This window comes from Euphorbia lathyris, chromosome 5 (assembly GCF_963576675.1).
Source record: "Euphorbia lathyris chromosome 5, ddEupLath1.1, whole genome shotgun sequence".
In the NCBI taxonomy this organism is placed as follows: Eukaryota; Viridiplantae; Streptophyta; class Magnoliopsida; order Malpighiales; family Euphorbiaceae; genus Euphorbia; species Euphorbia lathyris.
In genome coordinates this window covers 68968794-68987389 of record NC_088914.1, presented here as the reverse complement: position 1 = coordinate 68987389, position 18596 = coordinate 68968794, and the positions used below count along the sequence as shown (strand labels likewise).

The window sequence follows — 18596 nt, the reverse complement described above, 5'->3', positions numbered from 1 at the left end:
ATCGCTAAGTATTAAAAAGTGACATACTTCTCGAGCTTTAGGACACCATACCAAGGCATGATAAGGAGATTCAGGCGCTAATCTTCACCTCGGATAGACGTCGTCGATCGGCACGTAATGGGAACACAGGACCAGCATCGTAGGAAGACAGTTGGATGTAGCCCGCCAGATCAAATTTCGGACTTCTGAAGGAACCTGTAATCGCCAGATAGAGGCCTAGTAATACGTCGAACTTCCCACTTGAGCAGTCATCATGACGCCAGAAGCTTGAACATAGCCCGATTTAACCAAATAATTCCAGTCTTTCTCGTGTACCCAATACCACCTTTCAGGTTTCAGGTTGTAAAAAATTGGAGTTTTTAGAATCAGCCACCGGTCTCTATCACTGAACATATCCTTCAGCACATCGTCATCCCATTTCAGGTGTTCCACCTTAGTTAACTCCATGCTCGGTGGACAATGGCTCTCAATACACGGGTTCTCAGCTTGAAGTCATGGCGACTTCCAAACAAGTGTGTCTGCACCATTGCCAACCGCCCTATGCATACCCATATTAAGCAAACTTCTCGATGCCATCACGCTTCGCAAGATGAAACTCGGGTTATTACTTAGAAAGGTTATTTATAATTGCATAATAATACAATAAATATTTTAAACATAAGTAAAACTTTTTTAAATATACTTTAAATATAAATTGTGAGTTAAAAAAGAAGAGAAAAAACTGAAGTATGAGAATACTAAAATGTCCAAAAAATCAGGAATCTTAACTATTTGCAAATAGAAGTTTGGTGATGGTAAAATTTTGGATATTTGTGCAGTTGTTGTTTGTGGGGACCAAAATGAGAATACCATTTTTGTACAAATACGGTAATTTCAGTCTCGGCTAGGGAAGAGCATTTTTCCCTCAAGAAAAGTGCTCTCAAATCGCCTCCAATCATAGAACCACACCTAGAGATTTCTCCCTGTTTTTGTTTGTCTATCATAGATCTCTCTGCTATTCTTTCTCTCATCATTGATGGGTTTGTGGGACGCTTTTCTCAATTGGCTTTGCATGTTAGCTCCCGTTCTTGTTGGGAATAAACGCGGAAAATTTATTCCGTAAATATATTGACGAACAAAATAATCAATAAAAATGACACCGGTAATTTAACGGACTACGTTCACGGACAAGTTTGAGAGTAAATTCTTCCACTATAAAATAGTAGGCGTACAAAGAGGGCGTTCTCTAGAAACTTTCTAGAGTTACAATGAGATAAAACCAAAATAGTAGCACTCAGGTGTTTCCCGAAAAACCCCAAAATAATTATCTTTACTATTTTGTCTCTCCCCCGAAAATAATTAGACTACCCTCAAAAATCAAACAACTCTCAAATTAAAGACCCGTACCTCACTCTCAATCTCTGAATTTCTTTGAGAACCCTCAAAATCCAAAGAAATGCATCTCCTTGGCTTTATAGCCAAGGAGGAGACAAGGCCAGCAATAATACTGGCCTAGTCTATTAATTAGGCAGCAGCAAATTGCTGCTGCCCATTATGTTGACCATTTACTTGGACCACCAATTTCGGTGGTCCAACTTTCATACATAATTATTATTATTTTTTTTTTTTTACAAATTACATAAAGGACTCTCTAATTAATACAAATTACATAAATGATCCCTTATTTAATTGGGACTTCAAACTAACAATTCTCCCCCTCCCGATTACATGAGGGTATCGTAATTCCTGTAGCCATTCGACAGTATTCGAACTTCTCCCTTGGTAAGATCTTCGTTAACATATCTGATCCATTTTCATCTGTATGGATCTTCTCAAGCTGTAATAATTTCATCTCTAGCACATCCCTGATCCAATGATATCTCACATCAATATGCTTTGATCTGGAATGGAAAGAGGAATTCTTTCCAAGGTGAATAGCACTCTGACTGTCACAAAATAACTGATATTTTTCCTGACGGAAGCCAAGTTCGTTAAAGAACTTCTTCATCCATAATAGCTCTTTACACGCTTCCGTTGCTGCAATGAATTCTGCTTCAGTCGTGGAAAGTGCAACACACTTTTGTAATCTTGACTGCCATGACACAGCTCCCCTCCAAATGTAATCAGGTACCCTGATGTAGACTTCCTTGTGTCAATATCACCAGCCATATCCGCATCTGTGTAGCCAACTAGCACTGGTTCGGTATCTCCAAAACATAAACACATTTTTGAAGTACCGCGAAGATACCTGAATATCCATTTAACAGCTTCCCAATGTTCCTTCCCTGGATTTGAAAGGAATCTACTTACGACACCAACTGCATGTGCAATATCTGGTCGTGTGCATACCATGGCATACATAAGACTTCCGACTGCTGAAGCATATGGAACTCTGCTCATTTCTTCCTTCTCTTTCTCAGTAGAAGGGCTTTGCTTGGAACTGAGTTTAAAATGATTAGCAAGAGGACAACTAACCATTTTAGATTTATCCATATTAAACCTTTGAAGTACTTTCTCAATGTACTTCTCCTGCGACAACCATATCTTCTTGGCGCTTCTGTCTCGAATAATTCTCATGCCAAGAATTTGTTTTGCTGGCCCCAAGTCTTTCATGACAAAAGACTTGCTCAACTGTTTCTTCAGATTATTAATTCTGGAGATATTCCTGCCAACAATCAACATATCATCCACATAGAGCAATAAAATAATGAAATCATCATCAGAGAATTTTTGAACGAAGACGCAGTGATCCGAAGTAGTCTTCTTGTAGCCTTGCTCCCCCATAACTGACTCAAACTTCTTGTACCACTGCCTTGGTGCTTGCTTTAAGCCGTAGAGACTCTTCTTTAGCTTGCAAACATAATCCTCTTTTCCTTTCTTCTTGAAACCCTCTGGCTGCTCCATGTATATTTCTTCTTCCAAATCGCCATGTAGGAAGGCAGTCTTCACATCCATTTGCTCAACCTCCAGGTTCTGACTTGCTGCTAACCCCAGCACAGTACGAATGGATGCCATCTTCACCACCGGTGAGAAAATCTCGTCAAAGTCGATACCTTTTCTTTGACTGTATCCCTTCACAACCAATCTGGCTTTGAATCTTGGTTGTGAGTTAGCTTCTTCATTCTTGATTCTAAACACCCATCTGTTCTTCAAAGCCTTCTTGCCTTCAGGCAACTTTACAAGCTCAAAAGTTTTATTCTCATGCAAGGATTTCATCTCATCTTGCATGGCCTCGAACCATTTTTGCTTGTGTTCATCATCCATGGCTTCTTCAAAACTTTCTGGTTCTCCCCCGTCAGTCACTAGGACATAATCATTCGGAGAATATCTGGTAGAACGTTGAATGGCTCTACCGGATCTTGTTCGAACTGGAGAACGTTCTGAAACTGGTGGTTGATGGTGAACTTCTTCATCAGCATCAACTGGTTCATTCTGAATGGGAACGTCTTGAGCAACTATCTCTGGTTGATCAATTTGAATTTCTTCTCCAACCTGTCTTGGCACCATTGTTGGAGGCATTAACTGAAGGCTTGGTGAGCTAGTTTCAGGTCCAGAAGCATCTTTTCCAGACTTCTCAATGTCTTCAATTGTCTGGTCTTCCATAAAGACCGCATCACGGCTTCTGATTAATTTCTTCTGGACTGGATCAAAGAACTTATAGCCAAATTCATCTTGGCCATAACCAATAAATACGCACTCTTTGGTTTTGACATCAAGCTTGGATCTTTCATCCCTGGGAATGTGGACAAAAGCTTTACAACCAAACACTCGCAGATGTTTGTAGGAACAGTCTTTTCCAGACCACACCTTTTCTGGAACATCGTAATCCAGCGGGACACATGGTGAAAGATTCAGAATATAAGCTGCTGTGACTAGAGCTTCACCCCAGAACTCCTTTGGCAACTTTGAATGTGAAAGCAAGCATCTGACTCTTTCCATTAAAGTTCTGTTCATTCTTTCAGGCAACCCATTCAATTGCGGTGTTTTTGGAGGAGTTTGTTGATGTCGAATACCATGATCCTTGCAGTACACATTAAATGGACTAGTGTACTCTCCACCGTTGTCTGTCCGAATGCACTTCAGCTTCTTGCCAGTTTGTCTCTCAACCTGGGCTACAAAGTGCTTGAAAACCTGTAAGACTTGATCTTTTGATTTTAGAGTGTATACCCATGTTTTTCTAGAGTGGTCATCTATGAAAGTCACAAAATAATGAGCACCACCAAGTGACTTGGGAAATGGTCCACATAGATCTGAGTGTACCAGATCTAATATATTTTCCACTCTAGAAGGAGAAGAACTCTTGAATGCAACTCTGTTTTGTTTTCCGGCCAGACAATTAGCACATTTATTTAAATCAACATGATCCAATCCATTCAGCATATTTTTCTTGGCCAATTTTGTCATGCCTTTCTCGGGCATGTGCGCGAGGCGTCTATGCCACAATTCGATTGCGTTTTCATTCTTCGCTGTGTTGATCGCTTCCTGGGAGAGCTTCGTCTGTATAAGATACAGCCTTGAATATTTTCTGCCTCTTGCAACCACCATCGAACCTTTGGTGAGCTTCCATTGGCCATTACGGAAGGTATTACAGAAGCCTTCTTCATCAAGCTTATGTACGGAGATCAGATTCAGGCGCATATCTGGAACATGCCTGACATCTTTCAATACTAACTTCATGCCATTCTCAGCTTCTAAGTGAACGTCACCTTTTCCCACAACTTTGGAGAAGTTGTCATTTCCCATCCTTACAACACCGAAATCTCCTGGTGTGTAAGATGAGAAAAATTCCCTTCGAGGCGTGGCATGAATCGTAGCACCACTATCAATCACCCAACTAGTCTCTTGGGTTACAAGATTGATAATATCAGCATCGTAGACAATATTGAACTCAGCAGCAACATTTGCTCGTTCGTCGTCGGTACTGTCATCTCTCTTCTCTTCTTTGCCTTTGCCTTTCTCTTGCTTGAGCTTCCTGCAGAATCTTTTGATGTGGCCTTTTTTCTTGCAGTGATGGCACTCAACATTAGCATACTTGTTGGATTTTCCCCTGCTCTTGCCTCTGTCTTTGGATCCTCTAGCTTCGCTCCTTCCTCTGGAATTTACAACCAGAACATCTGACTGTGGTGTAGAGGCTCCTTGCATCCTGCGCCGCATCTCTTCATTTAAAATTCCACTTTTGACAAACTCCATGGAAATTTTTCCATCTGGTGCTGAATTTGAAAGTGAAATTCTTAGAGTCTCCCATGACTCCGGTAAGGAAGCCAGCGTAAGCAAAGCAGTGAGCTCATTTTCAATTTTAAGCCCCATGCTAGAAAGTTGATCCACGATCCCTTGGAACTCGTTCAAGTGATCTGCGAGAGAAGTACCGTCTCGATATTTCAGTTGAATCAACTTGGTCAAATAAAATAGTTTGTTGTTACCGGTCTTTGAGGCGTACAAATCTTCGAGCTTATTCCACAACGTCCGTGCGTGAGTTTCGCCGGCAATGTGATTGTACACATTATCGTCAACAAACTGTCGGATAAATCCGCAGACTTGCTCATGCTCGAAACCCCAGTCTCCATCCGACTTGCCGTCGGGCTTGTCTGTCCCGAACACCGGAAGATGCATCTTCGTCACATATAGGAGATCCTTCATTTTGCTTCTCCATATGTGGTAGTTCGAGCCATTTAGACTGACCATTTTGCTTGTCAATTTTGCCTCCATGTTAACTAGGCTCTGATACCAGTTGTTGGGAATAAACGCGGAAAATTTATTCCGTAAATATATTGACGAGCAAAATAATCAATAAAAATGACACCGGTAATTTAACGGACTACGTTCACGGACAAGTTTGAGAGTAAATTCTTCCACTATAAAATAGTAGGCGTATAAAGAGAGCGTTCTCTAGAAACTTTCTAGAGTTACAATGAGATAAAACCAAAATAGTAGCACTCAGGTGTTTCCCGAAAAACCCCAAAATAATTATCTTTACTATTTTGTCTCTCCCCCGAAAATAATTAGACTACCCTCAAAAATCAAACAACTCTCAAATTAAAGACCCGTACCTCACTCTCAATCTCTAGATTTCTTTGAGAACCCTCAAAATCCAAAGAAATGCATCTCCTTGGCTTTATAGCCAAGGAGGAGACAAGGCCAGCAATAATGCTGGCCTAGTCTATTAATTAGGCACCAGCAAATTAGGCAGCCCATTATGTTGACCATTTACTTGGACCACCAATTTCGGTGGTCCAACTTTCATACATAATAATTTTTTTTTTTTTTTTTACAAATTACATAAAGGACTCTCTAATTAATATAAATTACATAAATGATCCCTTATTTAATTGGGACTTCAAACTAACAGTTCTTTCCTTCTTTTGCTCGCAATTTTGATTCATATTATTATATAATTTTTCATTTATTATGTCTGCATTTGCTGATTCAATTATACTGTTTATTGTCAGATTTTGCCTTATCTTGTATCTGTATAGATGAATACATTACTTGCGTTGGTATGCTCTGTGTTTTCTTTTATTTTCTCGTTCACTTCGTATCCGCTTCCTGAACTCGGAATTCAATAACATGAATTTTTCCTTTGTATAGTTAGGTAATTATTTTATTCATTTTTTATTATGCAACACTTCATTGCTGGAAAACTTTGTACTTTTGTAAACGCGGGGAGTTGAATTTAAGGATGAGAAAGTTAGAGCAGAGATTGCCTATTTCTTCTTTTTATATATATATATTATGCAACACTTCATTATATATTGTTTCTAGAACTGAAAAAATATTCTATGCTTTCTCATTCATTTGCTTCTAATTTGTGTGTTATTGGCTTTGTAGCTTTCTTTCTGTGAGCTTGATTCACTTTTAGTTTTCTTTGATGTTGGTTGTTAGCTATTTCTTTCTTGTTGTTTATATGTGCTTTTTTGGTTGTTTGATGTCAGCTTATTTCTTGCTCTGTTCTTTTTTTCTTTCTTAAAAAAAAGAGAGAGAATGCTCACTTATCTAAAAAGAACGAAATGAAGCTAATATTTAAACGTAGAAATATTTGTAATCAACAGTTTAGCTAATAAGGAATAAGTATATACTATATTGTATGTTGTAATGAAACATACTGAAAATGTTGAAAAGCTTGTGATTTGATGATTTTATACCTTTTAATAATGAGAAATGTCTTCCCACTTCCTATGAATTCCTAAGGGGTTTAAATTTCAGAATCGGAATGGGAATGAATCGGAATCGGTATCAAAATAAGTACTTAAATTATCTGTTTGGTTTAATCAGAAATCGTAATGAATGTTTTTTTTTTGTTTTTTTCCTATTAATTAGAATTAACAATATATATATATATATATATATATATATATATATATATATATATATAAAAGAAAAGTTATGTAAGTTATATATTCAGAAATGTGAACATCTTAGTTATAAGGGATAAGTTATCAAAATAGGTCTAAGGTTTTTAGGGAAGTATCAATTTAGTCTCAACGTATAAAATAACACCAATATAGGTTTAACGTTTAAAAAAGAGTATCAATTTAGGCTTTGATAATGAAACGTGAGATGCCATTCATATTACTCTGTTAAGTTATGTCAATTGTACATGTTAACTTAATGGAGTAATATGAATGACGTGTCACATTTTGTTATCAAGGCCTAGGTACTCTTTTTTAAACGTTAAGCCATTGGTGCTATTTTGTATGTGGAGCCTAAATTGATACTTTCTCAAAAACCTTAGGCCTATTTTGGTACCTTATCCCTAGTTATAAAAAAAATTGTGAACATCTTAACAGTGGAATCATTGATTTTCATTCTTATTCCATACCCCCATTTTCACCCAAACAATCATTCCATACCCCATTTTCATCCAAACAAACACTCCCTAAGAGTACAGACATTACAGTATAGTTCAAATTGTATTTCAAGGGTGAAAAGTGGTCTGCATTAATCTTCTTTTTTTTGGTGTAATACAGAATTTTTGGACACTTGGTGTTATACAGGTGCCTCAATAAGGGTAAACTCATACTTTGTTACTTTCAATTTAATCGTAATAAAAAGTGGACTTGGCTTGCCCAATTAAGTCTTGAACATTTTTGAAGGGACTGTGTGGTTTAAGCTGTGACATGTGGACATGTTGCTAGAACCCATGGAAACTTCAGAATGTACATGTAACAAATTTGAAGTTAGTTTGGAGGGTTTATAGATAGATGTGGTACAATGTTGTGGCCTAACAACCTGTGAAGGGAGATTAAAGCTTGATATTAATTTAATTAATGGTGCACTTTGTCTTTTTGCTGAATGTACTTGGAAGGAACATATACATAATGGCATTGTAGGACTAAGGTAAATTCTAATTCAACACCCGGGAAATTGAATTAGGTAGATATTTTTTTGAAGAGAGCATTTCAAACTGTGCTATGCTATGGTGACTTTTCATGTCTGAATTGCAATTGTTGTGCATGTTGTAAGTAGATGACCGGAGAGCTGCCATTTGTTTAAATTTCAATTCTCGTGCATTTTATTCCATTCAATTATATTTCAGAGTTCAATTGTTTATGAGATTATTTGGTAAAGCCAATGTGTTTCAAGATTATAAAAAAAACTAAAGAGTTTGTACATGTCAGATTATTACAAAGGAAAGTGAGATTCACATTATTTAAAGATAGTTTAGGAAATTCACTAGAAAAAAATGGTAATCATTTCAGTGGCTGAGTTTTGTAGCATGCTAACTAATTATATCAGTATCTTTTAATAAAAAATATATTATATGTTTCTTAATTATGCAAATTAAATGATGGCCACTGTGGCTGTTGAACTCAATTTTTTTTCCAGTAAGAGTATGAGGTGTGTCTTTTACTGAACTCCATTTATGGAAAAATATTTGTTAGAAAGATTGCATATATATTTAGATTTTAATCATATTTTGCACATGGGACTGCAACCTCTTTTTCAAGCAGGAGATGGAACTATCTTTGATAGGACTTCAAAATGTTGGAAATACTTCTCTTGTAAATGTTGTTGCTGTAAGTATAATTCGATGTATAGAATATGCCTTTCTTTGGGTGAATTCTTGGGTTTATAGCTGGAAACTAACTTTTCGGCAATTTCCTAGACTGGTGGATATAGTGAAGACATGATCCATACGGTAAGTTACCTTCCACAAGATTGAAGCTTTCTAATAAGGATGTTCACTTAGCCAACTACTAATATTTGTATCTATTTGTATTTCTTGGGTTTAAGCTATATTGCTTATAATATGTTATTTAATCTTCAGGTGGGATTCAACATAAGAAAAGTAACAAAGGGAAATGTTACAATAAAGTTGTGGGATCTGGGAGGTCAACCTAGATTTCGCAGTATGTGGAAGCGATATTATCGTGCAGTTTTTGCTATTGTGTATGGAATTATTTCTCTTCCTAAATTTGCTTATAGTATGGAAAAAGTTGAATTGATATAGCACCTTTAGGAAGATAACTAATTATTAATTGTTGCTATATGATCATATTTTATTTAATGCTTAATAATTAGATCATCCCTTTTTACTTTTTTTGCACGTGGAGATTGACATTATATTGGTGAAAGATTGGGTGTGTTAGATCTACGAAGTTAAATGTTTTTTCATGTTCTATGAGTGTCAATTCGTTAAAGGTTGGCTCAGTTCAAAAGAGTCATAGCCACCCTCACTACACTGTTTATAATTCACAAGTTTTGCCACAAATAGCTTAAAAATCACATGTTGTGTTTCTTTTATAAGAATGTTCGTTATTTTCCAATCCCAGAAATTTCAAAAAGGACAGTTTTTCTCTATTTAAGTTGATGGAGTCATTTTCTTCATTTGATCTTTGACGTGACTTATGGCTTCTTGTTAGGGATCCTAGCTTCTTTACATATTTGATTTTGGTACATTGAAGTTCAAAAATTATTTTGTTGGTTTTTTTATTAAGGGAGACGTACATTAAAAAAACCATATAGTTTTTAGCATTTGCAACTAGATGAATGTGGTACTTTTTGATGCTAAAGAAATATTGTATTTTACACCCTTACCAAAATAAAGAATTCGACTAAGGGTGTTAGTCTTTACTGACATGACATGTTGACTTTGCTGATGTGGTATGTTGACTCTGTTAAGAATAATTGAAATTACGATAAACGAAAAATAAGCAAACACACAAGAATTGTTTACCCAGTTCGCCACTCGATTAGAATGACTACGTCTGGGGGCACTACCAAGCCAGGATATTTCACTATAATGAATGAGATACGGATTACAGAGAAAGAGGTTACATTTATACTCCTGAAACCCTAACCGTCTGAAACCCTAATCGCCCAAAAAGCCCCAAAAAAGATTACAGAGATACGGATTACAGAGAAAAAGATTACAGTTGGATCGCTGCAGTTGGGCCCACCGCTTCAGTTGGGCCTATATATTTTAGTCTCCATAAGCCCAACAATCTCCCACCTGGAGACTAAATCCGTCATCTGATGGTAGTGCCATGCCTTTAACTTAATTACCAAGGCCAGCTGAAGCCATACATAGCTTCAGCTTCTCTAAGGTTACAACCTTAGTCAACATGTCTGCAGGATTCTCTGTGCCTGCAATCTTCATCAACTGCAATATCTTCCTGTCCAAGAGATGTCGTATGTAGTGATACTTCAACTCTATGTGTTTTGTTCTTGAGTGAAAGGCGGGATTCTTTGCCAAATGAATGGCACTCTGACTGTCGTTGTACAGAACATGATCCTTCTGCTTCTTTCCCAACTCACGCAAGAAATTCTGCAACCATACCATCTCCTTACTAGCCTCAGTCACTGCAACATACTCAGCTTCTGCAGTAGACAAAGCCACCACCTTTTGCAGCTTTGAAGCCCAAGAGACAACAGTACCACCCAATGTGAAGACATATCCGGTTGTACTTCTTCTCTTGTCAAGGTCACTAGATGCCAAATCTGCATCCACATATCCTGTCAACATAACTTCCTTGCCCTCAAAACATAAGGCCTGTTCAGTGGTTCCCTTCAGGTATCTCAAAATCCACTTTACTACTTCCCAATGCTTCTTACCAGGGTCTCCCATGAAACGACTAACAACTCCCACAGCATGTGCAATATCCGGCCTTGTGCACACCATTGCATACATCAAGCTGCCAATTGCTGAGGCATACGGAGTTCTCTCCATCTAGACTCGCTCTTCTCTGCTCTTGGGTGAGTCATGTTTAGATAGCTTGAAATGGCTACCCAAAGGAACCGTAGCTGGCTTGGCATCTTGCATGCCGAATCTAATCAAGACCTTCTTGGTATACTCAGCTTGTGAGAGATACAACTTTCCAGCCTTCCTATCTCTTTCAATCCTCATGCCCAGAACCTGCTTAGCTTCTCCGAGATCTTTCATAGCAAATCGCTCAGATAACTGCTTCTTCAGTTTTCTCACTTCTCGAGCACTCGACCCTGCAATCAGCATATCATCAACATATAACAGTAAAATTATATAGCCTTCATTCAATTTCCTGAAGTAACAACAATGATCAGCTTCACTCCTCACGAACTCAATTTCGTGCATGAATCCGTCAAATTTCTTGTACCACTGTCTTGGAGCTTGTTTCAAACCATAAAAGCTCTTGTTCAACTTGCACACCAGTTCAGCGTTATCAGACTCATAGCCCTGAGGTTGCTTCATATAGATGTCTTCATCTAAGTCCCTATGAAGAAATGTTGTTTTTACATCCATTTGCTGCAGCACCAAATCTTCTACAGCTACCATACTCAACACTAAACGAATAGTAGTAAGCTTCACCACTGGAGTAAAAACGTCAGTATAATCTATACCATACCTCTGCTGAAAGCCTTTCACGACCAGCCTTGCCTTGTAGCGCTTGCTACCATCAGCCTCTTCTTTGATTATGAAGATCCACCTGTTTTGTAGAGCCTTCTTACCCTTTGGAAGCTCAACAAGTTCCCAGGTGCCATTGGTCATCAAGGAATCCATCTCATCATCTATTGCAAGCCTCCACTTGCTCGCATCCTCTCCACGAGATGCCTCCAAGTAGCTTTCTGGTTCACCACTATCTGTCAGCAGCATGTAGTTGCTTGTAGGCATGTACCTGTCAGGTGCTCTACGCTCTCTGGTGGATCTGCGTAGTGTAACCGGTGGAGTTTGGGGTTATCCTACCTCCTCCACAACTACCTCCTCCACAACTGCCTCCTCCACAACTACCTCCTTGCTCCCACCAGAATTCGTGATGTCTAGGTCCACGACCTCTGGTTCTGAATCAGCAGTATCAGATGCTCCCAAACTATCCTTGTACATCATCTGCTCATTGAAAACAACATCTCGACTGCGGATAATCTTCCTGTTCTGACTATCCTAGAACCGATATCCGAAATCATCACCACCGTATCCAATAAACGTACATTTAACAGACTTCGCATCTAACTTACTTCTCTCAAGGGGAGCAATATGAACATATGAATCACATCCAACTACTCGCATAAAAGATAAATTTACCTGCTTACCACTCCAAGCCTCTTCTGGAATGCCGCTCTGCAAGGGAGCCGATGGCCCTCTGTTGATCAAGAATGCTACAGTGTTAACTGCTTCTGCCCAGAACATCTTCGAAAGTCCGCACTTTAGCCTCATGCTTCTAGCACGCTCACACAGAGTTCTGTTCATTCGTTCTGCAACTCCGTTCTCCTGAGGAGTTCCTTTCAAAGTCTTCTCCATGCGAATTCCATTCTCAGCACAGAATTCCTTGAATTCCCTAAGCTCATACTCCCCACCATTGTCAGACCTCAAACACTTTACTTTCAAACCTGTCTCATTCTCAACCAGGGCCTTCCATTTTCGAAAGGAATCAAAAGCATCAGATTTCTTTCTCAGAAAATAGATCCACACTTTCCTAGTGGAGTCGTCAATAAGGGTCATATAATACAAAGCTCCACCAAGAGATTTCACAGGTGCAGGACCTCATAGATCACTGTGAACTAACTCCAACTTTTCTTTCTTCAAAGTTCTGCCACCTTTAGAGAAACTGACTCTTTTCTGCTTCCCAAAGATGCAATCCTCACACAGCCCAAGATCAGCAGATTTCAAACCCGGCAACAGACCCTTTGAATACAACACTTTCATCCCCTTTTCACTCATGTGACCAAGACGACAGTGCCACAAATCTGCATTGACATTCTCCCTCACGACATCAATGCTATTGAAAACGTTGTCTGTTAAGTACAACGATCCAACCTTCTCACCACGGGCAACCACCATGGATCCTTTGGTCATTTTCCAAGCACCACCTGCAAAGATTACACAATAACCTTCATCATCCATTTGCCTAATTGACAACAGATTTCTCTTTAGGCTAGGAACATGCTTTACTCCAGACAGCTTTATCACAGATCCATTCGGAGATTTGATCGAAACATCTCCCTTCCCTACAATCTCCAAAGGCTCATCATCAGCAAGATAAACCTTTCCGAATTTCCCAGGGGTATAGTTTTCCATCAAATCTGCACTACTACATGAATGAAACAAAGCTCCTGAGTCTAATACCCAAGACTCCAAAGGACTTCTTACACTCAATACCAGGGCTTCTGCTGCTGTTTCTGCAGTTGAATTACTCAGAATCAACGCATCACCAAAATCCTCGCTGGCTGAATTCACTGACTTCTCCTTCTGTGGTGTCTTGCATTCACTCTTGTAATGACCAGTCTCATTACAGTTCCAGCACTTGATGTGGCTCTTGTCCTTCACAGGTTTCCCTCTCCCTTTGGACTTAGACTTGCCACGATTCTGCTTTGATCTGCGATCTGACCTGCCCCGATTCTCTGCATTCAAGGCTGATCCAGATGTGGAACCTGACTCTTTCCTGCGAATCTCCTCGCTTATAATCAAGTCTCTGACATTATCAAACCTAAGTTTTTCTTTCCTTGTTGAAGCACTCAGGGCAGTAACCGTGCCACTCCAACTTTCTGGTAAAGAAGATAATAGAATTAGGGCTAATACCTCTTCGTCGAAATCAATATCCACAGAACTTAATTGAGTGATCGTCATATTAAAATCATTCAGATGCGTCGCCACTGCTATATTCTCCATCATCTGTAGATTAAACAATCGTCGCATCAGATGAACTTTATTGGCCACGGAAGGCTTCTCGTATAACGAACTCAAAATCTCCAACATCTCCTTCGTGGTCTTCGCCTTCACCGTGTGATGCGCCACGTTCCTGGACAGCGACAGGCGAATCACGTTCATCGCGTTTCTGTCCAACAGCTTCCACTCTTCATTATACATATCCTCCGGCTGCTCACCCAGAGGCTGGTACAGATCTTTACCGTACAGGTAATCCTCGATCTGCATCTTCCAGAAACTGAAATCCGAACCATCGAATTTCTCCACAGGGGTTTTTCCGTCTCCCATCGTAATTACCCTCGCTCTGATACCAGTTGTTAAGAATAATTGAAATTACGATAAACGAAAAATAAGCTAACACACAAGAATTGTTTACCCAGTTCGCCACTCGATTAGAATGACTACGTCTAGGGGCACTACCAAGCCAGGATATTTCACTGCAGTTGGGCCCACCGCTTCAGTTGGGCCTATATATTTTAGTCTCCATAAGCCCAACAGACTCGCTCACTTTGCTAATATGGTATATTGAATTGTTGACTTTTGCTGACGTGATATGTTGACTTAATGACGTGTAAATCTCTACGCCATCAAAGTCAAATAGTGTTAATTCCCTATTTTACAACTGTTGCAACAGAAAGTACCTCATTCCTCTACTTGCAATACACATACCACGGAGATTTTTATTATTATTATATATATATATATGTGTGTGTGTGTGTGTATTCTAAATTACTGTCTTCAAGTGAAGATAATGCAGATATTGTAATACCAGATTTATGTGTAGAGGAACATGTTTCTCTAGTTGAATTCTCTGAAAGATGTATTGTTCTTAATACTCCATATTCCATGGTGAGCAGAATTTTGGTTAAATCAGGAACATTCACCAAGCAAAATTATTGTGCAAGATTAATGTATTATTAAGGTAGAAGGTAGAGTAATGAATTTATGTATCTTGATATTTTAGGAATGAGCGTCTAATTTGAGATAACAGTTTGTATTTTAAAGAAATTTCAGCTGCCAAGTTGCTTTATGGTTGTTAAGGGTGAAATGTTAACAAAACTTGGTTCTTTTCTTGCCTCTGTAGTTTTGTCAGTGGATTGCATGTAAAAATCGATAAACATTACTTCGTAGGCGAATTTTAAAGTCAAACCTTAGATCTTCATAGGCACATTTTTTGTTTTCCATCTGAAGCAATGTTATGCATGCTAAGTGAGTAGTTGTACAAGTTAACAATATGGTTTGCTGAAGCTACAACTGAATTTTTATTGCTTTAGTTATGTGGTTGATGCGGCTGATCCTGATAACTTGAGTATCTCGAAGAGTGAACTTCATGATTTGCTGAGCAAACCATCGTTAAATGGTATCCCATTGTTGGTGCTGGGGAATAAGATTGACAAACCAGGAGCTCTATCAAAATAGGCTATGACTGATGAGATGTACGTACATTTTAACTGACATCTTGAAAGAATTGCAAAACACTCCAGTGGTTGCTGATACATTTGAAGTTACTGTTTTTGCATATGTTTTCTTTTCTGTGTTATGGTACCGATAATCAGTGGCGGAGCCAGGACTCAAACATCGGAGGGGCTCTACTGTATGTAAAAAAATTCGTACGACGATTTAAGGTTTTGATTCTGTAAAGGTATTTATATATAAAAGTTGTTTTGGATTTTTTTTTCAGTATGTTCACTATTCACGAGTAATTGATTGAGCTAAAATATAAAAATACCTAAACATCACTAATTCAATTCAATTTGTCAATTGAATCCAATTCAATTCGATTCACCAATTCAATTCAATCAAAATGCCTAAAATCCCTAAATATCACTAATTCAACTCAATTTAATCAAAATCCCAAAACTAAAATCCCTAAATATCACCAATTCAATTCAATTCAATTTTATTAAAACCCTAAACTATCACATTATCAATTCAATTTAATCAAAACTCATAAATATCAACAATTCAATTAGGGAATTAAACCCTAAATAAGAAATCCCTAAATTAATTAAAATTACTAGAGAATCTCTAAGCAAACAACATAATAAATAAATCATAATTTAAATTAAAGTAAATAGAAATATCTAAATTATACCCTAAATTAGAAATTTCTAGATTAGAAATCATAAAACTAAATCTATAAATAAAATAATCAATAAAAAATAAAAAAAAACTTATTTCCCAACATTTTTCCATTTGAGTGTTTTTCGGAAAGTTGAAAATTGAATAAGAATAAAAAATAGTTGGATAATTGAAATTTTTAAAAGCAAGTGGAGCAATTTGGAAAATTTTCCCAAATCCCCACTTTTTCTAGCCTCTCTCTTTTTCTTTTTCTGCTGCGTAAAAGAGAAAGATGCTATGTATAGTGGGTTAAGCTAACAGATGGAATGGGGGCAAAATTGTCTTTTCCATCCTTAATTTTTTTTTAAAATTTAACCTACACAAAACGACGTCGTTTTATGTAGGTTAAGTTAAAAAAAATTAAGGATGGAAAGGGCAATTTTGCCCTTTCCATCTGTGACTGTATGAACGAAGAAGAAGAAGAGGATCTCTTCTTCTTCTTCAGCCGCCATGGCTGGAGGGGCTCCAGCCATGGTGGCTCCTGGCGGTGCCAGGGTTGCAAACCCCCTTCCAGGGGGTTTCCGGCGGGGCCGGAGGGTCGGCTGACCATCCCCGCCCCCTCTGGCTCCGCCCCTGCCAATAATGATCTTGTGTGCGCAGGGGTTTGAAGACAATTAATGACAGAGAAGTTTGCTGCTTCATGATCTCCTGCAAAAACTCAACCAATATAGATTCTGTCATCGATTGGCTAGTAAAGCACTCAAAATCAAAGAGCTAAGTCTTATAATCTGTGAGATAGTTTAATAGCTTATTTACGGGCTGTTGATTCAGAGTTTCGCTCCTCTAACATCGTCCTATTTTATTTTATTTTAACCATTATCCCCTTTTGGCGTGTTCTTTGAACTGTATATTAGAACATACTCATTCGAATTAAGCATGTCGGGTATTCTTGTTATGCTTTATCTCACAATCATCAGGAAGTTGTGGTGTTGTATCCCCCCAGTTTGTGTATTTTAGAGCATTTTGATGGTAATGTTATGCATTGGCTTTGGCCTCATTTTATATACTGATAATGTCTTATTGCGTTTGATACATTTCTGCCAGTAGTTATGGCTTCTCCAGTTCCCATGTATAATATGAAGTTATTCTTATGTACTTGGCCGAAACTTCAATTGCACCATTACCTTTCAAAAGTTTCAAATATTGCAAAATTGTTTACGTACCACATGACAGAGGAATAGAATTATCCTTACAAAGTGGTTTTAAGATTTTACAAATTAAATAATAAATAAAAAAAATTCTTTTTTTGTAAAACAATAGTACTATATGTCATAATATGAAGAATTAAAAAATAATTACTAAAAAAAAAACAATTACTAAAAGAAAGATACTTATTACCAATTAAGGTTGATTTTAGTAGTTAAGGGCCAAAAGTCGTTTAAGCTAGTGATTTCGGGTTTGAATCCTAATGTATTTAGAAAACTTTAATTGAGAAAGGATCTATCTAAAGGGTGTCCGTAAGCTGAAAATATATCAAAAATATATATAATATGTTAGATATCTCTTTTCCATGTACAATGCATTTATAATATAAATTTTCATCTCTCTTCAGTTGGTGCAAAAATCATTTTTGTTTATAATTTTAACAACACATGAAAATGGTGTATTTAGTTTGGCGACTGACATTATTTTGGTAATTACTCCTTAGCTAGTAGCTATTAATGTGCAAAAGAGTCTCACCAAATGATCACAACCCAAAATATTTATGGAATACTTTCAATTGCTAGAAATTTTTCAAGCTAATAAATGTGAAGTAGATTCAACTTCAAATCCTCTGGCTTTTTTTTTTGAATAAAAACATAACTTATTATTATCTTAAATCAGAAGATAGAAGAACATCAAGTATAAACGATGGTGGACAAGCCCACTCATCACGAACAGAACTAGAAGTAACAGCCTTAGCAAGACTATGGGCTGCTATATTCGCTGATCGTTTCACAAAAGAGATAGAGCAAGTGTTCAAATCTCGTAATAAATCACAACACTCACAAATAACATCAGCCAAATATGATAATCGAATGTTTTAATGTTGAATATCCCGAACCACCGCCAAACAATCAGATTGAAATTCGACGTGTCCTAGATTGAAATCCTTGACCCATGATAACGCTTCGCGGATCGCCATAGCCTCTGCCAAGGGAGGATTAACTGTATCTGCAAGATAGCCCATACGAGCCGCAAAACATTGCCCTTGGTGATCTCGTAGAAGAAAACCATATGAACAAAAATTGTTTTGGCTATTAATGTCTGCGTCAATATTGCATATGAAGCTGCCGACGTTGGGTTTTTTCCATTTACTCTGTGCATTTGAATATGGAGTAGCCTGACTCGGATGACAATTCTGTGCAGCCTGCCAAGCCACAAGTTCTATTGCTGCCGAATG

General features: G+C 37.8%; 1 pseudogene; it reads left to right on the top strand.

Annotated features, from left to right (window-relative positions):
* Positions 1-1015: 1015 nt before the first annotated feature.
* Positions 1016-16931, top strand: LOC136229062 (ADP-ribosylation factor-like protein 8b; annotated as a pseudogene).
* The last annotated feature ends 1665 nt before the right edge of the window (positions 16932-18596 follow it).